The sequence below is a fragment of the Ailuropoda melanoleuca genome, chromosome 6 (assembly GCF_002007445.2).
Source record: "Ailuropoda melanoleuca isolate Jingjing chromosome 6, ASM200744v2, whole genome shotgun sequence".
Taxonomy (NCBI): Eukaryota; Metazoa; Chordata; class Mammalia; order Carnivora; family Ursidae; genus Ailuropoda; species Ailuropoda melanoleuca.
The window spans coordinates 31,889,827-31,902,185 of NC_048223.1; positions in this window are offsets into that span (position 1 = coordinate 31,889,827).

The following is a 12,359-nucleotide window of genomic DNA, read 5'->3' on the forward strand; positions in this document are numbered from 1 at the left end:
TTGGGCTGCAGTTAGTAGCTTGCTACCAACAAGCAGAGTACATAAAAAGAGAAAAAAGTCACTTCACAAAGCACTACCTTGGCTAGGAGACCAAGATTAATATCATCAAATGATAAGGCATCCTAAATAATGTGATGAGAAGGTAACTTTACTTCTGTGGTCTTCCTCCTCTCCCCCCAAAAAACCATAACTCTAATCTAGCCATGAGAAAAAACATCAGACAGACCCAAACTGAGGAACATTCTATAAAATACCTGACCAGTACTCCTGAAAACAAGGAATGTCTGAATGTCTGGGAACTGTCACAGCCAAGAGGAGCCTAAGGAGACGTGGCAACTGAACGTAACATGGTAGCCTCAATGGGATCCCGGGACAGAAAAAGGACATTAGAAAAAAAATAATGAAATCTGAATTAAGCGTAGAGTTTTGCTGATAGTCATGCCCTGATGTTAGTTCCTTAGTTGTGACAAATGAACCATAGTTACGCAAGATGCTAACATTAGGGGAAACTGGTAATGGGGTATATGGGAATTTTCTCTACTATCTTTGCAACTTTACTATAAACCTGTGCTATTCTAAAACAAAAGTTTAATTTTAAAAAATAAGCATAAGTTACAACCAGAGTTATTTCAGAAATCTATCTGCAGAGAAACATGTAATAAATTAGCCTAACTAACTACAGGCAATTGATGATTATCTGAATAGGGATCTCCTTCATTCCTTTTAAGGAGTCATGCACTGCCCAAGTTGATGTCATTCATAGCCAAAGGCTTTGAGCTACATAAAGATGACTCACGAATCTACACAGTAACGGATCTCCAGCCCCTATTCAAATACCCAAAGCCTGGTAATGTTTCCACGTATCTGTCTCCCAGGCTCCTCAAACATATGTGACAGTAAGCAGTAGACAGTAAAACTGTGTATAGTTGTTGGCTATTATTATAGTGGTTCAAATAGCCAATACAGACTCACGTTTAGGAAGACTGATATTTGTGAGTTCAACCTTTTGGCTGGCCCTAGTGATCTTCTGAGCCTCTAAAATGGATGAATACATGTGATAAACCATATGTGGAAAAGGTCCACTGGCAAACAACCCAGTCACTCCAAAATGGTCAGGGCAGTTCTTGGGAGCAATCATTCAAAATAAACTGAAGCCGTGTGTGTGTGTGTGTGTGTGTGTGTGTGTGAACGTGTGTTAGTGATGAGGTGGAAGTGGAGATTATGAATAATGTCAAATTCCTCCCTAAGTCTCCAAAATCAGAACGTTGGGGCTTAGGCTGGTCCAAGGATGGGAATTCAGGCTCTCCCTTGGTGTTATTGTCCATGTTTCACTCATTCTTTCAACACCTACCATGAACCTGATAACCCCCGGCTTATTGCCTCATGCCAGCTGGTCCCTAGCAACCAGAAAAGAAGGAAAGTAAGCAGGACCAAGAATGAAATAAGTCCAGGACTACCTACACCCAAAAGTTCAAAGTTCTTTCCATTATCCAACGGCACCTGGCATATAGTAGATGCTTAATAGTTATTCGTCAAATGAATGAGTAGACACATCAAGGCTTTCCTGGGTACCAATACCTGGAGGAGGAGGTTAGCAAAGGCAAACTAAGACACTACTCTGAAGAATCTACTTCCTATGTGCAGAAGGAAACAGTTATTCTTTCCTCTTTGTGTGTGTGTGTGTGTGTGTGTGTGTGTGTGTGTGTGTGTGTGACTGGTGACTTTGCCCCACACAAGCCCAATCTCCAGTGAAACAAAATTTAAATTACTATTTCTATATTACTCAGCTATCAGAAAGAACGACTTCTCAACATTTGCTGCAACATGGACAGCACTGGAGGAGATAATGCTAAGTGAAGTAAGTCAAGCAGAGAAAGACAATTATCACATGATTTCTCTCATCTATGGAACATAAGAACTAGGAAGATCAGTAGGGAAAGAATGGGATAAAGAAAGGGGGGGGGTAATCAGAAGGGGGAATGAAGCATGAGAGGCTATGGACTCTGAGAAACAAACTGAGGGCCTCAGAGGGGAGGGGGGTGGGGGAATGGGATAGACTGGTGATGGTAGTAAGGAGGGCCCGTATTGCATGGTGCACTGGGTGTTATACGCAACTAATGAATCATCGAACTTTACATCAGAAACCAGGGATGGTTTCACCAGGTATGGTGACTGACATAATATAATAAAAAAAACATTAAAATAAAAAAAAAATTTACTATTTCTAAGGGGACTGAGGGAACAGCCTTTGTAATGATAACATCCAGAGCAAAAAACAGAGCTTTCTACCAAACACACTTATCCTGGGGCCCGTGCAGAACAAGGTGATGGATTAAGTGCAAAGAACTTGTTCTCAAGCCAGACACCAAATTAAGTTCTTATTACGACATTGTTCTGGTACTTTCCCAGGTCTCCCTGATCTTAAATTAGCTCAACAAGATCAAAACATCCTTAATATAAACCGAATGATCATTTGTGAACAAATCTCTAAAAGCAGAGTAATCAGCATGATGTTTTGGAAAAAGTACTGAAATAAGAATTACGAGAAGAGGGGCGCCTGGGTGGCTCAGTCGTTAAGTGTCTGCCTTTGGCTCAGGGCATGATCCCGGCATTCTGGGGTTGACCCACATCAGGCTCCTCTGCCGAGAGCCTGCTTCTTCCTCTCCCACTCCCCCTGCTTGTGTCCCCTCTCTCGCTGGCTGTCTCTCTCTCTGTCAAATAAACAAATAAAATCTTTAAAAAAAAAAAAAAGAATTACGAGAAGAGTGTCCTGGCACCAGATGTGTCTTTTAGCTCTTCATAGAACATTGGGTGGGTTATTCCACCCTTGTGACTCCCTTTTCGTCCCAAAATGAAGAAGGCAGACTGAAAATTTAGGCCACGTTATCTCTGAGGTCCCTTCAGGGTCTCAATCATATCATTCCACGTGTATTACTCTAATCATAATAATATTTATTCTAGCTACTTATAGGTTGTATTTACTATGTGTCAGGCATGCTCTATATACTTTTTGAGTATTATCTCATTTAATCCTCACAACAACTGTATAAACTAGGTATTATTATTCCCATTCTCTGCTGAGGAAATGAAGCACAGAGAGGTTAAAAGTCCCGGGCTGTCCTCACTGTACATGACCCCAAGGGCACAGTTCTGACATGTGTGTATTTCTGTTAACAGAGTGTCTTAGAAATCAATGACAGCCTATACCTGAACTCTGGCAATCCAAATTCAGAGTCTGTATGCTTAGCCTCTACCTACACCGGTGTCTCACTAAGGGTGGTCACCAGACCAGAAATGTCAGCTTCACCTGTGAACTTGGCAAACATGCAAATTCTTGACCCCAGTCCAGACCACAGAATCATGAGCTCTGGGACTAGGACCAAACAATCTCTCTGAATAAGCCCTTTGGGCGATTCTGATATGATCCAGAGTTTGAGAACTACCGCTTGACTCTTACCAGATGGGATGGTAGAAATCAGGAAGTGTAGAAAGTGGTGGCTGAGGCATTCTCACAGGTCAGCCACTCCAGGTGAACTAAGGATCCCTTACGTTGAGAAACAAGTACCATAAGAAAACCTGCAAAAGCAGGTTACCTTTGCAGGAAGACATCATCTTCCTTTAACATAGCACTTCGATGAACCAAGAACAAGAAGAAAATCCTTTTTTGTTTCCTAAACCAATTTTTTGCAGGTTGAGGTATCTCCAGGATATTTCTCTGTGTTTCCAAAATGCTAGCCATGGACTGTGATTTGACTCCACAGGAGAGATCCAGCTGGAGCCACCAATGGATGCTGTGATGTCTTTACCTCCAGCGGACAGTCTCCCCTTCCCAGACACAGCATCTGATGCTCTGAAAGTGGTGGAAAGCATCTCACAATTCTCTTCTTGCTCTTTGGGCCCAATGCTGTTGATTCAGTGACTTTTTTCTAAGAGGCACATCAGATTGTCAGCTTGCTTTCTTTAAAAAAAAAAAAAATCTCCAGGCTAAGATATTCAAATTGCCGAACCAATGGTATCATGGGAGACCATTATAAAATCCTCTCTGAGTTAAGTCTGCATGCCTCAAAGAGCAAAAAATTAATATACTGTCGTTACACAGTTGAGAGGGGAAATTAATTTATACAGAAACCTTTTCTAAGGCATGTTCAGACTGCCCGGATACTGCTCCAAATGGGAGCATTATCTGCCTTCCCAAAATAATACACCATATGCCCTAATCTGGCAGACACAAAGATAATTACATGACTCTGGCAGAGCCAATATGCCTGCTAATAAATGGGAAAATGAGGACAATGCAAATCAAAGTTAAGTTCAATGGTTATTCAGAACTGTGGTAGGGAAGCTACCTGCTACAATTAAACATTATGACAAGCAGAAAACGGGTCTCTTGCATACATTAAAAGACCCAAAGCTGCTGTAAGAGACCCATTTATATCAAGGAATACTAACGGAGGAAGCGGAGTTGTTTGTGGGCATGTGTGGTAGCCTCATACGACTCCAAGCTGTAAAGTAACTCCACTTCTAATAATCTGCTCTTAAAGGATTCAATGGGAGTTCTTAAAAAACCAATGCTCAGAAAGCCAAATTCCACACAATTACCTGCAGTTTTAAAGCAAAGAAAACTAGATGTAAAATGTGGTCTGGACGTTGGATTTGCATCGACAGAAATCTACTTCTGATGTTACAGCCCCAAATCAAGGAGGGCTCTAGCCTATGGTCAAAGATCACCGTCTGACATTGGCATACTTCTTCAGCTCTCTCTTTTTTAGGCAAGTGGTCTTTTTTCTTCATTACTTTCTCATAAAACTGTTTTAAATTCTTGTGTCTAAGCTCCTTGGTCCCGATAGCCACCAAAAACTAAGTAACTAGGATTATCAAGCCTGATTCCACAGGACTATGAATGAAAGATGTGGATATTCACCCCACCAAAAAAGAAGAAGAAGAAGAAAGAAAGAAAAATGCTGCTTCTTTTACTTTGGGAAGAATCCAATTTATTTGGGGGAAAATGATTTTCCTGAAATTTTTCTCTTTATCTTCCCCCACCAATATACTCATTGCCCCAGCCCCAGCGTGCCTTCCTATCTAGATAGAAGAAAGATCACTGTCCCAGTGATGAGAGAAACATTGGCTTGAGGGACCTAGAACCATCCAGAACGGTGATACACCAATGGGGTGGAATGTAGGGATGTGGCAAGTCCTGTGTGAGGGACTTCAACTTAGAAGTCCCTCTTGTCAACCACAGGGAAAAATCAGATACTGGGAACAGGAACCCTTGGAGAAAGAGTCCCTTCTAGAATGCTAACAAATAAAGTCCCGCAAGTCACTCTTGCCAATTAAATTTCAGGAGAAAGACAGTGACAGATGCGGGGGTGCCAGCAGATTTGAGCTCTGTCAGTACAAATACCTTCACAAGAGAGCTTGCACTGTACAGAGGAAGGCAGCAGTGATGAAATATTTACATATTTATAAATATCTAGACATTAACAAGCCTGCCAGATTCATTCCATGCATTCTAAGGAGTAATCCCAGGAAAGAGAGAGGAGAGACACAGCCCTTGATGAAGGGAGGACCACAACTTTAGGAAACCAGGCAGAGACTAACCAGGATCTTCATTCCAAGAGGGTACCCATCACTATCATTGCTTCAGGGATAAATTTTGAAAATCGTAGAAGAGATTATCACAAGCCCAGACATTTATGTAACACAATATCTCCTAAAGCATTTTCCACACTACTCCCAAGAGATGATGAGGGGGAGGGGTGCTTCATAGTCAACTAAACTGAAGCAATGTTTTATTCTTAGAGACTCAAAGTGTCCACTGGCTTAGCAAAGGCTCTGAAAAGTCCTGCAATTAAGAAAGCTGTTAAATGTTGTTTCACCCAATATTTCCCTCATTTCTTTGGTCATAAGAATCCTTTTATTCACTGATACCTACATCTTGTGAAATCCAAATTACCCTTCATCACACTATGTAATGTAGTAAAACTTAATTACGAAAAATTTCATTCGCTTATTCACTATTTTGATGTTGAATTAAACAATAGTGCATTTATTTTCCAACAGTCTAGACTAAGACAAGTTCATCTGAGAAGAAGGGGGGAAAAGGCACTGGATTGGAGTGCCTATCAGGTTCTGTTTGATTTAAATCTTTTTTTATTTATCATTCTTGTGCCAGAGGCTAAGGTCAGACTTCTTTCTATAAAGACAAACATAAAAGGCACAACCACTCTTCAGGTCATTCTCTCACACTCTAAAACAACAATAGAAGGATTGAGGACAGTTCATGGGGGAGCAGGGAATATTTCTGAGAAGTGACTGATTTTGATTGAATTCTGGTCTAGCTTGTCTGCTTGCTGTGGTTTGGAACAAGATACTTAACTTTTTTTATAAAAAGGAGCTGCTGAAGAGAAAGACAATTATCATATGGTTTCTCTCATCTATGGAACATAAGAACTAGGATGAACAGTAGGGGAAGAAAGGGATAAAGAAAGGGGGGTAATCAGAAGGGGGAATGAAACATGAGAGACTATGGACTATGAGAAGCAAACCGAAGACTTCAGAGGGGAGGGGGGTGGGGGAATGGGATAGACTGGTGATGGGTAGTAAGGAGGGCACGTATTGCATGGTGCACTGGGTGTTATACGCAACTAATGAAGCATTGAAATTTGCATCGGAATCCGGGGATGTACTGTATGGTGACTAACATAATATAATAATAAAATATAATAAAAAAAAAAAGGAGCTGCTGAGCTACTTACCCAGATTCATTTCCACTTACAACAAATTCTGAATCGTTTAACTATCAAAATTAGTCCTCCTCTCCACTCTCCCCGCCACCCCCGTCCCCAGCCACGTCTAGGGCTAACTTACTTATTAGCAACCCAATGTGATTCACCTGCTTTAACCTGCCAGCTCTAGGCTAGTTATACTCTAGGACTGGTCCTAAGCCCAGACTGAAATGCCGAGAGAGACTTCCTTGCTGAGGCAGGAATGACCTTTGTGTGCCCTCAATTTCCCTCAGTATTAATCAGCTATTGCCACAATGATGCTATATAACAAAGTACCCTAAAAACTCAGTGGCTACAACAACAAACACATTATTTTTCTCACTCACAGTTCTCTTGGATGGTTTGCTCTGCTTCTGGTTGGCTGGCTTGGCTCTAAGCTGTGTGTTGGGCTTGGGTCTCTTCATTCTAGGTCCCAGGCCAAAGTGGCAGCGAATGCTTAGACATTCTTTCCTTCGAGGGTATCACTAGAGCATAAGAGAGTATGCCCAATAACACAAGCACATTTCAAGTCTTTGTTCTTATCATTTCTATTAACATTCTACTAGCTAAAAAGTGATGCAGCAAAGCCCAATATCAACAGAGTGGGTGAATGAGGGAGAAGGGAGTGAATATTTGCTGAACAATAGTTCAAACCATATCACACATCACTTCCCTTGTTTCTCCTGGCTCTACATGCCTTGAGGTTCCCTCACCCCTAACTGCTGGTCTGGTTTTCAACAACCTGGATGATATCGATCATGTGTGCACTGCCTGCTTTCTAACGTTCAAGGCATCTTCTAGAATGTCAGCCAAATGGACAAGGCTGGAGTGGCGAGACATAGGAGGCAAAATCGGATGGAGTGGGATGAGTAGCATAAGGAAGTCGAAGTGAAACCAGGGTGGGGATAAGCCTCATCATAGAAAGTAGCAAGATTAACATGGGGAAGCCCAATTCCATCTTCCAGCCTGGAGGGTCCTAGCACACAATAAGAACGAACCTCAATGATCAGATCCCGAAATAGGATGGAAGCCATAGAGGCAAGAAGATTTAACAGCTTCTCCTGGCTGGTTCCCACTTGGCCATCAGAATCTTATTTTGGACTGTCCCAGGCCAAATTTGTTACTGTGATCTATTGTCCCACCACAAGGCCCAGGGACCCTTCTCTAGGGCAACAAGCTGGTGGTGGTCCACTTCCAGGCAGCAGGGCAGATGCCAGAGGTGGTTGTGAGTCCCATGTTCCAGCCTCAGCTTAACCCTCCCTGTGATTAAGAGTCACACCCCAGCATCCTTCCAAATGATTTCCCCTTTTCACCAAAGCCAGAGGTTCCCAGACTTTGCTTTACATTGGAATCACCTAGAGATCTTCAAAAATGGCTCCTACCCCCAGGCCTTCCGATTTAATTGATATGGGGTGCAACCAGCTCCCCAGATTATTCTAATGAGCAGCAAAGTTTGGGATCCACTGGTCTGAAAACCTAATCTAGCCAATCAGACTATAATGAAAGTTCATTATGAATCTGCCACACGGTTTTGGACAGGCAGAAGATGACCCCAAGCTAAGTTGGTGTGTAAAAACTGGACAGACCCCAGTGACTCTGCATAAGAAAATACAGGTCCGTAATCCCTAATTCTGAAATCCAAAAACCTCTGAAAACTGAAAGTTTTTTCAAAACTCAATGGCAGCAAAACCTGACCTGACTTGAACTCACTTGGTGGCAAGACTTGACTATTTATAGTCTTTATTCACCCTACTCAGTGTGAATATTCATGCATTTTGCCAGGAAAATATTAATGTGTTTAATTACAGAGTGCTTTCCCAGACCCTGCTGGGGTTGTTACATAACACAGGGTGTGTGTACCTTTCTACACTCATGAAAATTTCTGAATTCAGAAAACAAATGTGTGGCCCCAAAGGTTTAAGTTAAAGGAATATGGGCTTAGAGAAAGAATCTGTGTTATTGTTCCGTGGATGTAAAGAGCAGAGAGGAAAAGAAGGGGATAGAAGAGAGTAAAATGACCAAACAACATGGCCCTTATGAGACGTACATATAAGTGTCCCGTCTGGGTGGATTAATTAGAGAAAAGGACCGCCACCAGGTAAACACAGCTCTTCAATAGGGCTCACAGCTTGACAAGCAGATCACAGGCTGGATTTTACCCTGACTCACCCGCTTTGGCCAGATTCTTTTGTGCAGTGCACAAACTACACAACCATGTAGGTGGCCTTGCCAAGCAATTTTGATAGCAGCTGGAACCTAAGGTGCAGAAATGAGCAAAGCTTTTTCTAAGTGCAAGGATGTCTAATATTTAATTTTTAGTTGTCTCCGTTAATGAAATGAAGTTGTCCCTACCTCCCAAACCTACCACACAAAAGTTTTGGGGTGAAGTGCACAGAAGTGTCTACATGGAGTACGAGCATGGGACGGCATGCGTGAGATGGCATGCATACACGGGATGGCGAGCGTGGGAGGGCCAGAGTTCATCCGATGGGGCATTGGACTTTACACAAATTATCAAATAAGATTCAAGCTAATTTCATCCAACTATTAAAGTACAATGTCTAGTCGGGGCTACAGAAACGTTTCTCTGAACATGGAAATGAACGGAAAAGGAAGGAAGCTAGGAGCGATTAAGTCATTCGCTCGGGTTCAAGTAGTTAAAAAGTGGCAAAGCCAGTTATTCAACCTACGCGTCTCGGATATCAAAGACAATGTTCAAAACGACCACTCTACCCTGTGTCTGCCTCCTCGTTGCAGCTGTAACAGCACTTGGCACGGTGTCTGGCATGTACGTGTTCAAAGGCTTTCGGCAAAAGCAAAAAATGGTGCCCAGCCAGCACTGCATATGGGGAGAGCTTGTTAAAGCTATGCCTTCAAACTAAACCATAACAAACACCCTCCCAGACGAAAACGAGCATGTGAAACATTTGACTAACTCCTGTGTACCTACCTGCCTCGTTCACATCCCTATAAGCGCTACAGTACAACTATACCCACAATTCCAGCTGTATTTTAAGGAGAAACATATTGTTTGGGGGCATTTCATTTGTAGGAGTCATTAAACTATGTCACCAGTAATTATTTAGAATTGAAAAACACTCTCACCTCCTAGGCAAAGCTGAAAATATTCACAACATTGTTTCTCTGCAAAGGAGGTTTCCATCACCCACACTCTAATGAATATGCAAGAGATCACAAGAAATTCAGCCAATCAGGAGCCAGCAGTGCCCTGACATGTGACAAGGCACATATGAAGCTGTTGGCTTAAACTCCTATCAGATCTCAGCAACCAAATTGCACTGTGATTGATGGATATAGCATGTAATAAGCAACATGGGTAATATCATCCCCTTCCTGCTGTGCTGGTTATGTTCTGTTTCTGGATCTGGAACCAGCCACATAGGTGTATTAAGTTGGTGAAAATATGTTGGGCTGTACGTTTATGATATATACACTTTTCTGATTACATACCATAGGTCAATAAAAACTTTCTAAAAACAATTATCCAGTCTACACGATATAGGCAAATAAAAAGAATAAACTGAGAAAAAGTGTTGTGTTCTTCTCCAGGTATTCCGTTGTTAATGGAAGCAGATTCCCTGGCGGAGACTACATTTCCCAGAATCACTTGCTTTAGTCCCTTCCACCCTTATATATAATGCCTAGAAGACAATGGGAGAGGAAGACAATTTTAGGAGTTTAAAGGACATTTATTCATCATTTGCATTTTCCAGGATTTCAGTTTAGATGAGTGGATTTCATTTCAGAAACTACGTAATGAAATCCAGAGCTCATTTTAGGAGTTACTATTTACCAATAAATTAAATCAGGAAGTTATGTAATACCCCCATGTGACTTGTTCTCACCAATAGAACATGAGTAGACATGACATGAGTCATTTCTAGGCCACAGTGGCTAAGATTCTGTACACTTTCTCTACTCCTTTTTCCCATCTGCCCAATGGATGAAGAAGACCCCATTGCCCTAGAGCATAGGAAATCAACAAAATGGAAACCTGCCTACTGAGCAGGAACAACCATATTGGATTTTTAGTGACATGTAACTAAAATTCTGTTGTGTTAAGCCATTGAAATTTTAGAGTTTCCTTGTTCAAGCAGCTAGCATTACCCTAACTTATATACCTACCCCAAATCTGTTCACTCCTTCTCCCTGACTAATGAAACCCTGGTTTGGCCGTTTGGGTTTTCTAGGTTGACAATGTGTCCACTTAAACATACTAACCTCCCTATATTTCTTTGCAATTGGATGTGGCCATGTGACTCCAGTCCTGGTCAATGAGATATAAATGGAATTTACAGTCTATGACTTAACAGAAAAGCCCTTTAAAAGATTCAGCTTTATCCTGTGTGGGGCATAGATGTGGCATATAAGGTGCAGCAACCATTTTGCAACCATGAAAGCATGTTAAAGATGCCCATGAACACCTCTTATGAAAACCACTCAGTTTGAAATATGGTTGTAAAAACCACATAGGAAACTACCTCTCCCCCAGAAGTCCCTCAAGTATCCTTTCCTAATCAAAATCCCTTTTCCCTCCCTAGAAGTAACCACTACCCTGCTCAGTCCTTCTTACTTATGGCATTCCCCAATCCCACATATAGCACCCCCAACACACATGCTGCAAGCGTTCCTTTTCAATGGCATTTTGGGTACAAAGAGTAGAGAACACAAATGTCCTCATGGCAATGACAATGCGTGCTCAGACCTAGTCTCCTCTAATGTTGTATGACATCTTCATGAGAAAGAATATGAAGATGTACATGTTATATGAGCTCTCTTTTCTGTCTCAGTGTCTCTGTCTCTTTCTGCCTCCTCTTTGCCCTTAAAACACCTCACCAGAAGGGACAGGCTTTCTACTATGTCATATTCTCCTTCCCAACTCCAACCTCAAGACCAAGCCTTGATAGGAATAAATACTTCTTTCTTTACTAAATAAAAGAAACTCTAGGAAGGTTGGCTTTTGCTATGCTACAAAAAGAACTAAAGGAATTTAGAAAAATCCCCCCTTCTCAATAATGCCTAATGCTCAAGCCTATGTCTTGCCGAAGAAGTCAAGAATTTAATCTTTCTTGCCTAAATCATTATCCCTCCAAGCTGGTAGTTCGAGGAGAGCATAGTAGCTTAAAATACAATATTCTGCTCATGCATCCGCAGGAAGCTGGGCAGTTTCTTCTGATCTCAGCTAAGCTCACTCATGCATCTGCCACCCAGCTGTGGATTGGCTAGTTGGCTCTGCTGATCTCAGCTAGGCTTTCTCCTACGTGCCCACGGGTCATCTGACTATCAGCTGTTCTACAAAGGCCTTGGCTGTTTCATATGTCTCATCCTTTGACAGGCTAGCATGGCCATGCTCTCATGGCCATCACAGAGGAATAGGGGACAAAGCAGAAATGTACCAAAGGTTTTCTCTTGCCTCTGTATCAAGTCTGCTAACATCCTACAGACCAATAAAACATGAAGTTCAGTTTCAAGTGATGGGGAAATAGATGCCCTCCCTTTAGTGAGAGAAACTGCAAAGTCATAGTAGAAGGAGCATGAATTCAGAAAGGATTAAAGAATTAGTGCCATCAA